We start from the raw sequence: 16,963 nt of genomic DNA, 5'->3' as shown, positions 1-16,963 counted from the left end.
TCTCTCAAGGTTCTCTCACACACTCAAGCTAGGGTTCAAGAGCAATCAATTTCTTCTTCAATTTATGAGTTGATTTCATTAAGGTATGTGTGATTTGGTCCATGGGTTCCTTCACTCATGTAGTCCCAAGGTTTTCCTCAAAGATCTCTTTGAATTTCAATTACTTTCTAATCCTAGTTTTGATGAATTGCATTGAGCTATTTCAATTACGTTTTTAAATATTATCAATGATTATTTTAAGCAGAATTCTACATTAATTGCATGATTTCAATTTAAATTATGAATGCATGTGCATTAATCTATTTTAATAATGATTTGCATGAATTATTATTATGAAGTTCAATAATTTATAAAAAAGGATGCTTTTATGAAATAGTTGAGACTTATGATTGAATGATAAAAGTTATAATAATGATCAATAATGATCCAAGAAAGTTATTAAGGTGTGATAAGTACAATTCTCAAACAATCATGTTTAGATGGTGATAAGGACAATTCTCACCAAAGTTATGGACTTTTAGGAATCACCAAGTTAATGAGCTATTCTAATGATTATTATTATGATCAGGTTAATGATGGTGTTTTAATGTTTTAATGATTTTTGTTTGGTTATTGAATAAGAACTAAGCGGAATTTTAGGTGGGGTTCAGTCCGATAACATAGTTAGTTACCCAAGAGAATCTTAGTAGCAACATAAAGTACCAAACTACGTTGCCATTGTAGGTTGACTTATGTTCTAGCTAGTGGATCCACATATAACTCATGATGTTGATATGTTCTCACTGAATCTACCTTTTCAAGTAGCCTCTCTCTTCTCGATGTGGAAGTTATACCGGATTCCATGTTATAGATCGCATGGTGTTAGATGCCGGTTAAAGGTATTATCCCACACAAGTTGTATGTGAAGATGTAAGTTTTACTATGAAGCTTTATGATGCATTGAACATAAGTTTTCATGTGATTTCAAATGCCTTTTAAATGCTCATTTATGTTGATCATTCATCCTATGTCATATTGATCACGTTCTATCATTTATTCATGCATATCTCACATACTTAGTATTTTTTATGTACTAACACATATTTTACCTATATTGTCTCATAATATAGGGATGGACGATACTCACGCTCCTCATATTTATGGCTAGAGTTGGTTTAGTTTATCGAGAGTTAGTGAGTCCTCATTCATTGAGGACATGACTTTTCTTTTATATTGCTACTTGACTTTCTCTTATGGTTAGGGTGAGCTAGGAGAATGTACTAAATCCCCCATCAAGTATAGTATAGAGACATGTTTAGACATTGAATGTTGACGTAGTCCATGTTGGATATTTGAGTTGCGTTTACTTACCCTTTAATTTCTATGTGATGTATGCTACGATGGGTTAGTTGGGATTATTCGGGTTGTTGATCACCGTGTCACTCCTAGGGTCTAACTTGGGGTGAGACAACCTACCAAGCCTTCAAATAGTAAGCTTCATTTTTGGTCCCCAGGTTCTATGACATGCCTTTTATGGTCCATAGAAAGCTTTATGGCCCATAGAAGAGCCCGTAGCGGCTAGAGAATCTTTTTAAGTAGCGTTATTTTTTTCTTTTCCTACCTTTTCCAAATTAAACCAAGTTATTTTGGGACTAAATTAACCCCTTATTTGTACCCAATGAGGCCTTTCTCTCATTAACACTTAGAATATTTTGAGAACTAGGGTTAGAGAGAAGAAGAAAAGCTAAGGTTCAAGTGATTCAAGAAAGATCTATGAGTTTTGCTTAGATAATCATCATTATAGGAATGTAATTCTAATCACAATATTGTACTCAGTTCATCCTCGTGTCCTACATCTTCATTCAGTCAAGTTGAATTTTGAGTTTGAGTTTCAAGCCCATTAAATTGAGTTGTTGAGTTGTCTGTGTAATTCCTTATGGATTCTCTCTCTCTATATAAATATATTATGATGGTTTCCATGATTTGAGTTCTTTAATTGTTGTTCATATCTATATTTACATGAACCTTAGTTGAGAAAGTTGCATTAACTAATCTTATGCATTGTTTTGAGTTTAAAGAATAATATATTTCATCTTTTAATTGAGAAAGACTTTGAGCATGAGTTTGAATTTTGAGAAGTTTTTATTCACTATTTTAAGCATGATCACTATTGTGTCTAAATGAGTTGAGTAATAATGCATCTACATATCTATTTTTAGATTGATTTGAGAAATCAAGTTATACTTTGAAATGTATTTATTTGAGTTGAGAGTATAATTAACTTAATGAGAAAAGATGAGTTGAGAAGAGTTGAGTTAATTGAGTAAAGTCCAATGAGACTAAATTAATGAATTGAGTACATAAACTCACTTGAGATATGAACATGATAAATATATTTTGGGAGTAGCATTGAGCACTGATTTGTGTATGAGTGTAGAACAACTCAAACCTCATAAACTAAGTAGCCACCGTAGGATATGATCATTGCATTCATTCCATAGACTCCCCATAGCCTTATTGAGGTATTTTGTATGGATCCATGAGATGAGTCGTGTCCCTTACCCGGCAAGGTATTGGATGGCTGAGGCAACAATATCAGTTTGTTGTATCATCACTTAGTTGATAAGTAATGTTTTCGGTTAGAAAAACTCTCTAAAGAGAAATTATTAATTATTTTTAATAAGTTGAATTTATATATATATATATATATATATATATATATATATATATATAAACTTTTCAAAACATGGTCTATTTCATTATTGCATGCTGAGTTGAGCCTATTGAGCATTCATTGTTTGAGTTGAGTTGAGTATTTTGGAGTGAGCTTGTTTTCAGCTATTTTATATACTGTACATTCTACGTATTAACGCTATTTTATGCTGCATCATTTTATGATGTAGACAAAAGTGATAAAGATTCTCAACAGGCGCACCGTTGAAGATCAGATTTCCTTCCAGCTTTTGGTGAGACCTCTTTGTATTTCAGAAAAGCTCTTGAGTCACTATTTTAGTCTTTACTTTATTAGTCATTTTAGGTAGTTGTGGGCCTATCCCAGTACCTATTCAGAGTTAGTATTAGAGGCTTCATAAACTAGACATAGATAGAGTTAGAATATTTCAGTTTTTTAAGTATATGCCCTAAATCTTCCACATTTATTTACTTGCGTATTTGAGATCATTATTTGACATTAATTGTTTATATTATGATATATGCCTATCTGAGTTAATATTTTGTTGAGTTATTGTCTTTTACTGAGTAGTTAGCTAGGTCAAGGGTTCACTTGGGAACCAACAATAATTTATGAGTATCACTCATGCCTAGGGTGTAGACTCAAGGCATGACAAATTTGGTATTAGAGAACAGAGTTCAAGAATCCTAGGATATCTATGAAGTTGAATTTAGTAGAGTCCTTTTTATCAGTGTGAAGTGCGCCATATCTAGAATGCTATAGGAAATTTAAGAATTTTCTCACTTCTTGCTTACTCCAGTTCATGTGATAGAGTTTAACTCAATAAAATCTCTTTCTAATTCATGTGTTTCACATTTTAGATCTTGCCTTCCAAAGGCACTTTGAGTTAGAGAAATGTCGCTAATAATGAGATTCCATAACCGTCCTAAATAGAGACCTCGAATAGAGCAAGAGAAACTAAAACTGAGACTGAGAATGTAAATCAAGAGCTTCCATAGACTGCTCAGCCTATTTTGACTTCTGAGGCTGAGTTTAGCGGAGAAATTTCTATGCTCACTCAGTTGATGACTGTACAGTCCGGTCATTAAAGTACCCCAGTCTCAAGCTCTAGATCTCAATGACCATCTTCTACTATGAGGATTAGAGATTTTCTAAGAATTAACGCACAGTCTTAAGGATCCATAAAACTTCATTGATAAGATGTGGAAGATTTTGAAAGGGATGCATGGGACAAAAATTGAGGGAGTTGAGCTTGTTTCCTATCAGCTGAAGTAGGTTTTTAATGGTACAACTAGTAAAAGGAAAATCATGGTGAGAATGTTGAGTCTGCAGTCTGATATGAATTTGAAAATGCACTCCTGGATCACTTCTTTCTACGAGAGTTGAGGTAAGAAAAAGTTAAAGAGTTCGTGAACTTAAAGAAAAAAGGGTTGGCTGCCAAAGAGTACAACCTTAAATATATCCCACTGTCTAAGTATGATCTAGAAATTGTACCATATGTAAGAATTAAGATGAGGAAGGTATTCTCAGGCCTAAGCAAGAATATTAAAAAGGAGTGTCAGAAAGCCTTGTAGATTTCGGATATGGACACCTCTAGACTCATAGTGTATTCTCAACAAGTTGAGGAGAACAAGAGAAAGGATAGGGAGGAGAACCAGAGCAAGAAGCTAAGTTTGTAAGTAATGAGACTCAATATTAGAGGAGTGGAAATGGAAATCGCTCTTTATTTCATAAGAGGTCTTCCAGTCATGCACCATCTTTAGCTAGTGCACCAGCATCCAACTACAGAAGTGACAAGAGGTCTTAAGGTAATCAGAACTTTAGAGCCTAAGGATCACGGTCTCAAGGGAGCATGGTCCAAAATTCTTCACGCAAGACACCTTATGGTAGATGTGGCAAACTTTACTTGGGAGATTATCATGATGACTCTAATGGCTGCTACAAGTGTGGAAAAGTAGGTGACTTTATAAGAGATTGCCCGTATGAAAGGTAGAGTAATGGGGCAACATAGACCAATCTTTTTTAGCAGCACCACCAAATAGAGCTAACCATAGAGGTACTAATTTGGGTGGTGGTGGAGTTTCAAACCATCTGTATGCTATGGCTAGTCGGCATGACCAAGAGAACTCACTAGATATTGTCACTGATATGCTTTGATTCTTTACTTGATCCAGATGCCACTTTATCTTGTGTGACTCCTAATGTAGAGTCATTCATTGTTTCTACTCCTGTTGGTGAGTCTATTCTAGTGAAAAGAGTCTATCGAGATTGTATCATTTTTATCTATCATAGAGATACTTCAACAGACTTAGTTGAGTTACACATGGTTCACTTCGATGTCATCCTTGGCATAGAATAAATTCATGCCTGTTATGCCTCAGTTGATTGTAGAACTCAAGTTGTCAGATTTCAGTTTCCCAATGATCCAATTATAGAGTGTAAGGGTAGTCCTACAATTCTTATGGGTCGATTTATTTCATACCTTAAGGTTAGAAAGTTAGTATCAAAGGGGTTTATCTACCACATTATTTAGAGATAATAGTGTGGAGACACCATTTCTTCAGTCCATTCCAGTTATGAGGGAATTTCCTGAAGTATTTCCTGAGGATTTACCTCGAGTCCCCCTGATAGAGAGATAGACTTTGGGATAGATGTTCTTCCTGATACAAAACCCATCTCTATTATGCCATATAGAATAGTTCCCACCTAGATAAAGGAGTTGAAAGAGTAGTTGAGAGATCTTTTAGAGAAGGGATTTATTAGGCCATGTTTCTCCCCTTAGGGTGCTCCTGTACTATTTGTACAAAATAAATATTATTCCTTGAGAATGTGTATTGACTACCGTCAGTTAAATAAGACTGTTATAAAGAATAAGTACTGTCTTTTGAGAATCGATGACCTGTTTGCCCAAATCAGGGTGCCTCTTGTTTCTCTAAGATAGACCTCGGATCAGGCTATCGTTAGTTGAAAATGAGAGAAAGTGACATCTCAAAGACAACCTTCAGAACTAGGTATAATCGTTATGAGTTCCTAGTTATGTCCTTCGATTTGATTAATGGTCCTCCAGTATTTATGGACCACATGGGTAGATTTTCCAGAAGTATCTAGACATGTTTGTTATTACATTTATCAAAAACATTCTGATCTATTTGAGTAACAAGGAGGAGCATGCCAACCATCTCAGATTTTGTTCTCCAAACTCTTAAGGACCAAGATTTTTATGCTAAGTTTTCGAAATATGAGTTTTGGCTTGCATATGTGGCATTCCTACACTACATTATCTTCGATAATAGTATCCGAGTGGATTCACAATAAATTAAAGTTCTTAAGACTTGCCCCAGACCCACATATCCGATGGATATAAGAAGTTTCTTGGTTTTGGATGGCTACTATAGAGGTTTTGTTGAAGGATTCTCATCTATATCATCTTCATTGACTATGTTGACTAAGAAGAAAATAAAGTTCCAATGGCCAGACGCTTGTAAGAAAAGTTTTTAAGATTTAAAAATGAGCTTGACTAATGCTCCAATTTTGCCCCTGCTCAAGGGAATGATTGGTTTCATCATTTGGTGTGATGCATCCAAAGTGGGTCTATGTTGTGTTTTAATGCAGAAAGGGAAGGTTATAACTTACGATTCCAAACAACTTTAGATTTACGAGAGGATTTATTCAACGCATGATCTAGAGTTGGCAGCGGTAGTATTCGCTCTCAAGATTTGGCAACTTATCTTTATGCATTGTGTGCTGATATGTTCACCGATTACAAGAGCATACAATATGTGTTTAGTCAGAAAGAGTTGAACCTAAGGTAGATGAGATACCTGGAATTGTGTAAGGATTATGATGAGTATTATCTACCATCTAGGTAAAGCTAATAGTGTTGTTGATGTTCTTAGTAGGTTATACATAGGGAGTACTGCTCATGTTGAGGAGGAAAAGAAAGAGTTGGCTAAAGAAGTGCATAGACTTGCATGTTTTTGAGTTTATCTTATGGACTTTGATGAGGGAAGTGTTTTTGTTTAGAATGGGGCTGAGTCTTCACTAATTTTTAAGGTGAAGGAAAAGAAAGAAGAAGACCTTATTCTACTTCAGCTGAAGGAAGATGTCTACAAATACAAAGTGATGGCTTTTCCAAAAAGGGAGATGGTGTATTGAGGTATTAAGGTAGATTGTATGTTTCGAGTATTGATGGTCTTCGAAATAGGATAATGACACAGGACCATAGCTTCAAATATTCAATCCATCTAGGTTATATTAAAATGTACCATGACTTGAGAGAAGTCTATTGGTGGAATGGTATGAAGAGAGATATAACAGACTTTATGTCCAAATGCCCAAATTGCCAATAATTTAAGGTTAAGCATCAAAGGCCTTGTGGTGTAGCTTAGAATATAGAGTTTTCATAGTGGAAATGGAGAATATTAATATGGATTTCATTACAGGTTAATCGCAATCTCATACACAACATGACTTTATTTGGGTGATTATGGATTGGATGACCTAATCAACTCACTTCTTGTCTGTTAAGACTACAGATTCAGTAGAGGAATTATGCAAGGTGTTACATTCGAGAGTTAGTCTGACCTCATGGAGTTTGCTTGTCCATCATCTTAGATAATGGTTCTCAATTCACTACTTAGTTTTGGAAGTCGTTTAAGAGAGGTTTGGGTTCAAAAGTAAACCTTAGTACTAATTTCCATAGTCAGACAGATGGTCAGATAGAGTGTACAATTCAGACTCTTGAGAATATGTTGAGAGCTTATGTCATTGATTTTAAAGGTAATTGGGATAACCACTTGCCTCTTATTGAGTTTGCCTATAACAATAGTTTTATTTGAGTATTCAGATGGCACCTTATGAGGCTCTTTATGGGAAGAGATGTAGATTCCCAATTGGCCGGTTTGAAGTTGGTGAAGCTGAGTTGATAGGGTCAGACTCTGTTCATCAATCTATAGAAAAAGTGAAAATCATCCAAAGAGAGATTGAAAATAGTGCAAAGTCGTCAAAAGTCCTACACTGATGTTAGGAGAAGAGACTTAGAGTTTGAGGTGAATAATTTGGTTTATTTGAAAAATTTTCCCATGGAAGGAGCTATGAGATTTGGGCAGAAGGGAGACAAAATCCCTGTTACATTGTTCCTTACTAGATCATCAAGAGATTTGGTAATGTCACATATGAGTTAGCACTACCATCTGAGTTAGTCATTGTTCATCCAGTTTTCATATTTCCATGCTTAAGAAATGCTTGGGAGATCCATCACTCATTGTTTCATAAAATATTGGAGTGAAAGATAGCTTGTCTTATGAGGACTAAAGAGGTTGCTTTAGTCAAAGTCTTATGGAGGAACCAATTTGTTGAGGAGGCTATATGAGAAGCCGAGAAGGGTATTTATGCTAATTACCCGCATCTATTCATTCCTCCTAGTGTCGATGTTGAAGGTAATAATTATATTTCTCTCTCAGGGTTTAGTATCTTCCTGAGTTTTGAGTATTTGAGTAGTTGTTCTTGAATTGGAGTCTTTGAGTTTTTGTATTGTACTCCTGCCTTGAGTAAATTCTTAGCTTGGCCATCATTTGAGGACGAATGATCCCAAGGGGGAGATATTGTAGCACCCCACATTTCCCAAATTAAAATTAATATTTTTGGGACTAAAACTAACCCCTTATCAGTACCTAATGAGGCCTTTCTCTCATTAACACTTAGAATATTTTGAGAGCGAGGATTGGAGAAAAGAAGAAAAGTTAGGGTTCAAGAATTTCAAGAAAGATCTTCGAGTTTCACTTAAATAATCATCATTCCAGGAATGTAAGGATAACCATAATATTGTACTATGTTCGTCCCAGTGCACTAAATATTTATTCAGTCTAGTTGAGTTTTGAGTTTGAGTTTCAAGCCTGTTAAATTGAGTTCTTAAGTTGTCTATGTAATTCCTTATGGAGTTTTCCGTATATATAAATACATTGTAAAAGCTTTCATGATTTGAGTTCTTAAATTGTCGTTCATGTCTATATTCACATGAATCCTAGTTTGGAAAGTTGCATTAATTAATTTTATGCAGTATTTTGAGTTTAAAGAATGATATATTTCCTCTTTTAATTGAGAAAGAGTTTGAGCATGATTTTTAGTTTTGAGATATGTTTATTCGCTATTTTGAGCATGATCATTATTGACTCTAAATGAGTTGAGTAATAATGCATCTACATATCTATTTTGACATTGAGTTGAGAAATTAAGTTATGATTTTAAATGCATTTGTTGAGTTGAGAGTATAATTACCTTAAACAGAAAAGATGAGTTGAGAAGAGTTGAGTTAATTGAGTAAATTCCAATGAGACTAAATGAGTTAATTGAGTACATACACTTACTTGAGATATGAGCATCATAAATATATTTGAGGAGTAGTATTGACCACGGATTTTGGTAAGAGTAGAATAATTACAAACCCTTAAAATACGTAATAGGATTGTACCATTAATATTAGGCTTCTCCTCATAGCCTTATTAAGGGATTTTATATGGATTTATGAGATGAGTTGCCTCCCTTACCCTGCCAAGGTATTGGATGGCTGTGGCAACAATATCAGTTTGTTGTTTGCTGTATCATCACATAACTCATAAGTGATGGTTTTCGATTAGTTAAACTCCCCAAAGAGAAATTATTATTTATTTTCACTAAGTTGCATTTATATATATGTATTTTACAAAGCATTATCTATTTCGCTATTGCATGCTTTACTGAGTTGAGCCTTATGAGCATTCATTGTTTTAGTTGAGTTGAGTATTCTGGAGTTAGTTCCTTTTTTAGGTATTGTACATATTTTACTTTCCATGTACTAATTCCATATGGCGCTACATCTTTTTATGATGCAGACAAAGGTGATAGAGATCCTCAATGGGCGCACCGTTGAAGACCAGATTACCTTTCAGCTTTTGGTGAGACCTCTTTGCATTTCAGAGGAGCTCTTGAGTCATAATTTTAGTATCTACTTTATTAGTCATTTGATATAGCCTTGGGTATGCCCCAGTACCTATTTAGAGTTAGTATTGGAAACTTCATAGACTAGATATAGACAGAGTTAAAGTATTTCAATTTTCTGAGTATATGTTCTAAAACATTTTTTATCAATATACTTGAGTATTTGAGATCAATATTTGACATGAATTGTTATATTTTGATATATGCCCATCTGAGTTAATATTTTGTTGAGTTATTGTCTTCCACTGAGTTGTTAGGCTGGTCAAGGGTCCGCTCTGGAACTAAAAATGATTTTTTAAGTGTCAATCACACCTAGAGTGTAGACTCAGGGCTTGACACCCATGATTACCTCAAAGGACTAATAAATAAAATTTTAAATAAATGACAGAAAGAGTTCCTCCAAATCCAATGAGGTCTCACCAAAAGATGGAAGTAAACTAATCTTCTATGATGTTCTGGTTGAGGATCTATTTCACATGTATCTGTATGATAAAATAATGCAGTGTTGAGTGGCATAAGTAAATGAAATGTACACTATGTAAAATAGTTAAATAGAAACTTACTCAAGAATACTCAATAGAATCAATGCAGGAATAACTCAACTCAATAGAGCATGCAATATATAAATAAAATAATGCTTTATAAAAATATGAATAAGTAAATGTAACTCAGTATAAAAATAATATTTTTTTCTTTGGGGAGTTTCTCTAACCGACAGCCATCAGTATGAGCATCGTAATGATAACGAACTATTGTCGTTCCTACATCCGTCCAATACCTTTCCAGGGCAAGGGATGCAATCTTATTGATAGATCCAATAAAAGTCCGTATCAGGGACTAAAGTGAGGAGTCGTCCGAACCAACGATATGATCCTATGCTATGCTGGCTACATATTTTATGAGGTTTGAGTTATTTAAACTGTTACCCAAATTGGTGCTCAATACTATTTGTAATATATATATTTAATGAACTCAAGAGAGTAAAAATACTCAGAATATTATCTCATTAGTCTCATTGAACCTTAGTCAGTTTAACTTAACTCTTTTCAACTCATATCTTCTTTAAAAAATTAGTTATACTTTTAACTTAGTGAATGCATAAAATATGGTTTTGATTTCTCAACTTAGTGAATGCATACTTACTCAATCTCATTTATACTCGATAATGATCATACTCAAATTCATTGAATGAAAGACTTCTCAAACTTAACCAGATGCTCAAATTCCTTTATCATTTTAAGACATGAAATATATCATTATATCTCAAAATAATGCATGAAATTAAGCAATGAAAATACTCACTAGGGTTCATGTGAATGTAGACATGAATAAAAAATTCAAGAAATTGAACTGATGGGAATAATCTCAGCAGCAATAAATATATAGGAAAACCAACGAAAGATTACATAATTAACTCAAACACTCAATATAACGGGATTGAAACTCAAACTCAAACTCTTATTGATTGAACAAAGATGTAGGGCACTAGGATGAAATCAGTCCAACATTGTGATAAGACTTACATACTTGAAAGATCAATAATCTAAGAGAAACTTGAAGAACTTGGTTGAAATGCTTGAACCCTAACTTTTCTCTTCTCCAATCCTTACTCTCAAAATATCCTAAATGTTAATGAGAGGAAAGGCACGTTTGATAAGGGACCTAAATTTGTCCGAATACATAAAGAGTTTTTATTAGGAAAAGGTCAGAAAAAAACAAATTACCCCTCATTAAAATTGTCACTAGACCATCTATGGGTCAACCTACACACCATAGGAACTCCTATGGACCCTAAAACACCGGTCGTAGAGTATGAGGTCTAAAATATGACCTACTGGATCTTGTCATATTGGGTCTAAGAACCTATTCTATGTGTCATAGACCTTAATATGATTCGTACAAGGAGACTCGTGGAATTCAACAGGAGAACTTGGACTTAGGGTATACGCACTTTTCTATAGGTCGTAGATCTACCTACGGGTCATACATGTTGGATTAGGGTGCACATTCTAGTAGATACTGGAATGCGACAATTTGGTCTATGGGGTGACTCTACGGGTCATCGACACGGTTCTTCGAATAAGGGCTTGGAAACTGGGCTAGGGTCACTTCTACGTATATTTTTCTATGGTCCTTAGAATCTTCTACCGGCCATAGAAGTAACTCGTAGAATGAATCTCAGAAATTCATATATTTGCTAAGTGTTGGGCTTCTACGAGCCTGACTTATGACTCGTAGAACCTTCTACGAGTCATAGGATCTACTTCTAGGTTCATTAGGCAAGTTAATTTTCTCATTTTCTCATGGATTTTTGGGATTAATCTAAGTTAGAATAGTATGGAGTGTTACAGTTGAGTTTATTTAGTCTTTAGGTTGTTATGTGGTTAGCGGTGGGCATCGATATTCTATCCTTGTTAGTTGACTCCGGTAGTACTTTCTTTTTGTTAGGAGGTTGTTGGACTTGTGCTCTCAGGTACGTTCCTTGTCTTGATTTCTTTACTCTGTGTATCCTAGTATTGTATTCTCATTTTATGTATTTTCAGGTTATATCTCCTATGTAGTGAGTTGTGTTGTACTTACCTTTGTGTATATATTATTTATACTTACTTTATCTGTGAAGCTCAGTCGACATATGTCTATTGAGTATTATTCATTTGGTACTCATACTAAACTTTTGTTCCTTGCAGATCATAGTACGTGTTATCACTGTTGATTTGGTTTTCATTTAGAGAAGTTTTGGATTGAGAAATTTGATTCTCTCCTGGAGTTTGGCGTTGCCGATTTCCATCTACTTTGGGCTATGATTGGCCTTACTTTGCTTTGATACAGTTTATACTTATATTTGTATTTGTAAATGTCTTGTACTCATATTTTGATTAGATTCTCAAACACTGACTGATGTCAGGTCTTGGGAGTGGTTTCTTGTGTTATATATTCATTTATTCCTCCTCCTTTTCTTTATTATTATCTTCCGTTTCATTGGTTTATCTTCCACTTGAAAGACCATTACTTTTGATTTCAGGCTATGGTTAGACTTATCTTTTGGTGTATTGTAGTTGGTGCCATCGTGACTTGAGAAATCGGATTTTGTCAAAAAAGTTCTATCAATTTTTTTGAGTACCTTTGTGTTTTAATGTAATATAGATTAATACTGATTAAAAAAGCAAATTTATTCTCTTACCCACTTGGCAATAAGTAAATGGGAATTGTGAGGCTATTTATTTATTAACCATGAATATGTACTTATTCAATAAGTTCAATTTTATAAAATCACTCTATATTATAAAAGAAAATACTGTCTTCATTAATAATTAAGTTGATGATATTATTAAATATGTAAAACACTTAAATAGAGAATTAATATATTCAAAAATCATATAAAAACATTAAAATTACTTTAAACTAAATTAAGAAAAGCTTAAAACACTTTCTTGATATGACATATGGAGCAATTCATTTGTCGTTAGAAAGTGATAGAGGACACGAAGTTAATATTATTATATTATAAGGTAAAATAATATGCTACAGAAATATGTCACCTAAGGTAAAATCTATAAAGTATTCCTAGTAGACATTTTGGATTTTAGAAAAAAATATTTTTTTACTTTTTCTCTCGCATCTCTTATTGTAAAGACTTTGAAGGTCATTTTTAAAAATTTTCATAAATTACTAATTTACCCTCCCAATAGTTGTCCCGAGTCGTATTTGATTAGTTTACAACATTTGTTTGGTAATTCTTTGAAATATTGTGATTTTTGGAAGTTTTGAGTTCTATGAACCTTAAGTTGTGAAATAGTAGTTTGTCTTTCTATGTTTTCAGTCTCGAAATAGAATTTCATCGATTCCATCAGCTTCAGAATGATGAAATTGGTCAAAGAGATTTGCTAGAACCATATTTGGGGTTATATCATAGTTTTGTCCTGGTCAACATTCAGAGTTCGGGAGCTCGTAATGGATTTCTGATAATTCTACTGAATTTAGGAGGTGATTTTAGGCTTAGGTGAGGCCTCGGTTAATTTTACAGAGATACCGAGCCTGTTTTGATATTTTTGAACCTTAAGTTAGTTTAGTTGCGACTAAATAAGTTTCGAGTCAAGGAGAGCTAAAATTCAAATTTAGAAGGTTTTATTGTGTCTCGAATATCAAATTTAGTAGGGTAGCATATGTATTTTCTGTATAAAAGGGTTTAAACGAATCTCGAGGGTCCATTCGGGAATATTTGATTCTTGTGTGTTGATGTGATTTCTCAGTTACAGGCCTCGCGATAGTGAGGGGCTGGTCGTGAAAGGGACCATAGCTTAAATGATGCCCCATCGTGAAAGCTATGACCGACTTTTATCATAGGGTTGTGAAAGAAATCAAGGGATCGCGATTGTGGTGATTGCGAAAGTGACCCTAGTCCATTTTTGCGAAGGACTTCTTTTTGCGGGGTTTGCTTTAGAGAATGGTGGGTCGCGATTGGGGTTAAACCCTATTTTCACTAATTTGAGTTTTGGAACACATTTAGGGGCGATTTTTAAAGATTATTTTGTTGTGAATCGATTGGGTAAGTGTCTTTGACCCTTAAACTTTAATTCCCCATATCAAATGTGATTTGAACTTCAAAAATTGAGATTTTGATTGCCTAATTTGAGGTTTTCAAGAACTTGAGTTTTCAAATGAAAAATGGTTATTATGAGTTGGATTCCACTCTATTTTTGAAATAATTTCCGCTAATGAATTCCAAATGCCTTGATAGATGTTTTCATGTAAAAATTTCTAGAATTATACCTCATTTTTGGAATCAGAGTTTTGAGCCGATTTGGCACTTTTGCCCAGAGTTTTTGATTTTGGTGTCGTTAGTTCTGAAATGTTATTATGAATCATTTTTTGATGAGATTGTGGTGTTTCAGATACTAATTGGAAGAGGAAGACTCCAATGGTTTATAATCGTGATTTGATTAAGGCAAGAAAACTTTTAAAACTCCATAAATCTTTAAAATCCTTGATTTTTCTTTATTTTATGCTTCGGGGAGTAATAAGAATGAGGTGATTTATTATTTATTCACATGAATTGAGGTTGATTATTTATTCACATGAAGTAACCTTAATAAATGGATGGGGTTAATAAAAAGTCAATGTGTTGCTATGATTGTGATTGAAAAGTGTGAAATGCCTAGATCTTAATATGGATGCTAATTTTTATGATATGCTTTGATAGCACCATTGTGATTGTGAATTACTTGAACTTGTCATTTCCTCATTATCATGTGAATATGCTGAATTGCATTTTTTCTTGAACACTATGATGAGATGGATATGTGTGATGTCGAGGCCTTTTCCAATGAGATTGTGTTATTTTTGGTGAGATTGTGTTGCCTAAGTTATTTTCGATGAGGTGTGATGCCGAGGTCATTGCCAACGTGATTGTGTTACCGAATTCATTTCCATTGAGGGTGTGATATCAAGGTCATTAATACCAAGAGAGTATGATACCGAGGTATTTTTTGATAAGGGTGTTATAATGAGGTCATTTCTGATGATAGTATGATATCGAGGTCATTATCAGTGCGTGTATGTGATATCGAGGTCATTTCTAGTGAGAGTTATACGAGGTCATTATTGGAAAATATGACCGATGCTTGATTATGAATTGTTTATGAGAATCCCTACATACTTATGTATGGTGTATTGATTTTTGTATATGATTCGTGTGACAATTGTGACTTCTATCTTGTGATGACTTAACTGTGATTGTGGAACTTATTTGAACTAAGTATTGTGCACTCTAGGTTTGGCTGATTTTTTTGTGCAATTTGTAGTTATGGAGATTCGGTTGGGATGAAAGAAATTTTAGTGTTCTATTATATTTTCCTAGTTTTGTTAGTTGGCTTACTAAGTACAGTGTTGTTTGGTATTCACTCCTTGCTTCTACACTTGTGTAGGTTTCGATCTCAGATAGTGAGTTTGAGTTATTCCTTTTTCCTCTGTGGCTTCATGCTGACTTTGAGAGGAAGTTGATTGATGCCCAACGATCCTCCTTGTTCCCTTACTTATACTTTGTTCGATTTAAAATACAAAGACATTTGAGACTTGTTTTTATCTTTCATTTCGTATTTACTAGTGGCTTGTGTACGTGAAAACCAAATGTTAGGGATTATTTGAGTTTATTTAACTCTTCTACTTTTATATGCTTCATCTATTTAGTATTTATACATTATCTACCATATCAGTTGGATTTAGGCTGACTTGTCTTGGTGGAATAGGATAAGTTCCATCACACTCAGTTTTGGGTCATGAAAAAATTATATCAAACCCTCAGGTTCATAGTTCTCATATGTGTACAAGCCAAATCTAAATAGAGTCTAGAGGATTGGTATGGAAATGTCTATACTTGTCTTTGGGAGGATATGAACATCATTAGAAAACTTCCTTTTTATTTATTCTTTCTTATCTTGTGTGGTTATCTTCACTAGTACTGAGTTTTCATGTGTTATTTTGGCATATGCAGAGGACCAGAACTTTTATCTCTGGCATTAGAAGGGAGGGAATGACTGAAACCATATCTAGGGGCAGGGGTAGGGACCCGAGCTAGAGGCCATGCTTATGGAGTGGCACTAGGTAGAGATCATTCTGAGAAGCAGCACCAACTAGAGGTTGCACTAGAGAGGCTTCTCTAGAGCCACAACTAGAGGTTGGTAAAGACCAGGTTCCTCCTATGTATGCGCCTCCCTCTCTTCAAGATACTTTGATGAGGTTGTTAGGTGTACTAGAGGGACTTTCTCAGGGTGTAGTAGGCAGACCATAGGGTTCTCAAATGAGAGTAAGGGAAAAGACCCCAAGTTAGCATCAGGTTTTGATTATTCTTGATCAGATGGGTCAACCACCAGTATTGCGTGCACTGACTATCGGTGTATATGTTGCTCCTGAGGTATTCCTGACAGTGGATGATAAACATTGTTATGAGAGGTTTCAGAAAATAAAACCACCCCAGTTTTAGGGAGGTAAGTGAAAGGACGCTCATGAGTTTCTAACTTTATGCCATGAGATGCTAGAGGCAGTGAGTATGGTCGATTCTCGTGGTATTGTTTTTGTTGCACTCTAGCTTTGTGGATCAACCATGTAGTGGTGGAGGATATATGTGAGGTCAAGACTAGTTGGATCTCCTCCAAAGGAAATGGATGTATTCTCTAGTGATTTTCAAGATTGTTGGATCCCTTGGAGTGTGCATGAGGAGAGTCGATTAAGGGTTGAAGGCTTGACACTAGTTATCATGTCTATTACTAAGTATGAGGCACATTTATGTCAGTTGTCTCAGCATGCTCTGGCTTTGATTCC

This window comes from Solanum dulcamara, chromosome 1 (genome assembly GCF_947179165.1).
Source record: "Solanum dulcamara chromosome 1, daSolDulc1.2, whole genome shotgun sequence".
Taxonomy (NCBI): Eukaryota; Viridiplantae; Streptophyta; class Magnoliopsida; order Solanales; family Solanaceae; genus Solanum; species Solanum dulcamara.
This window is presented reverse-complemented; position numbering follows the sequence as displayed.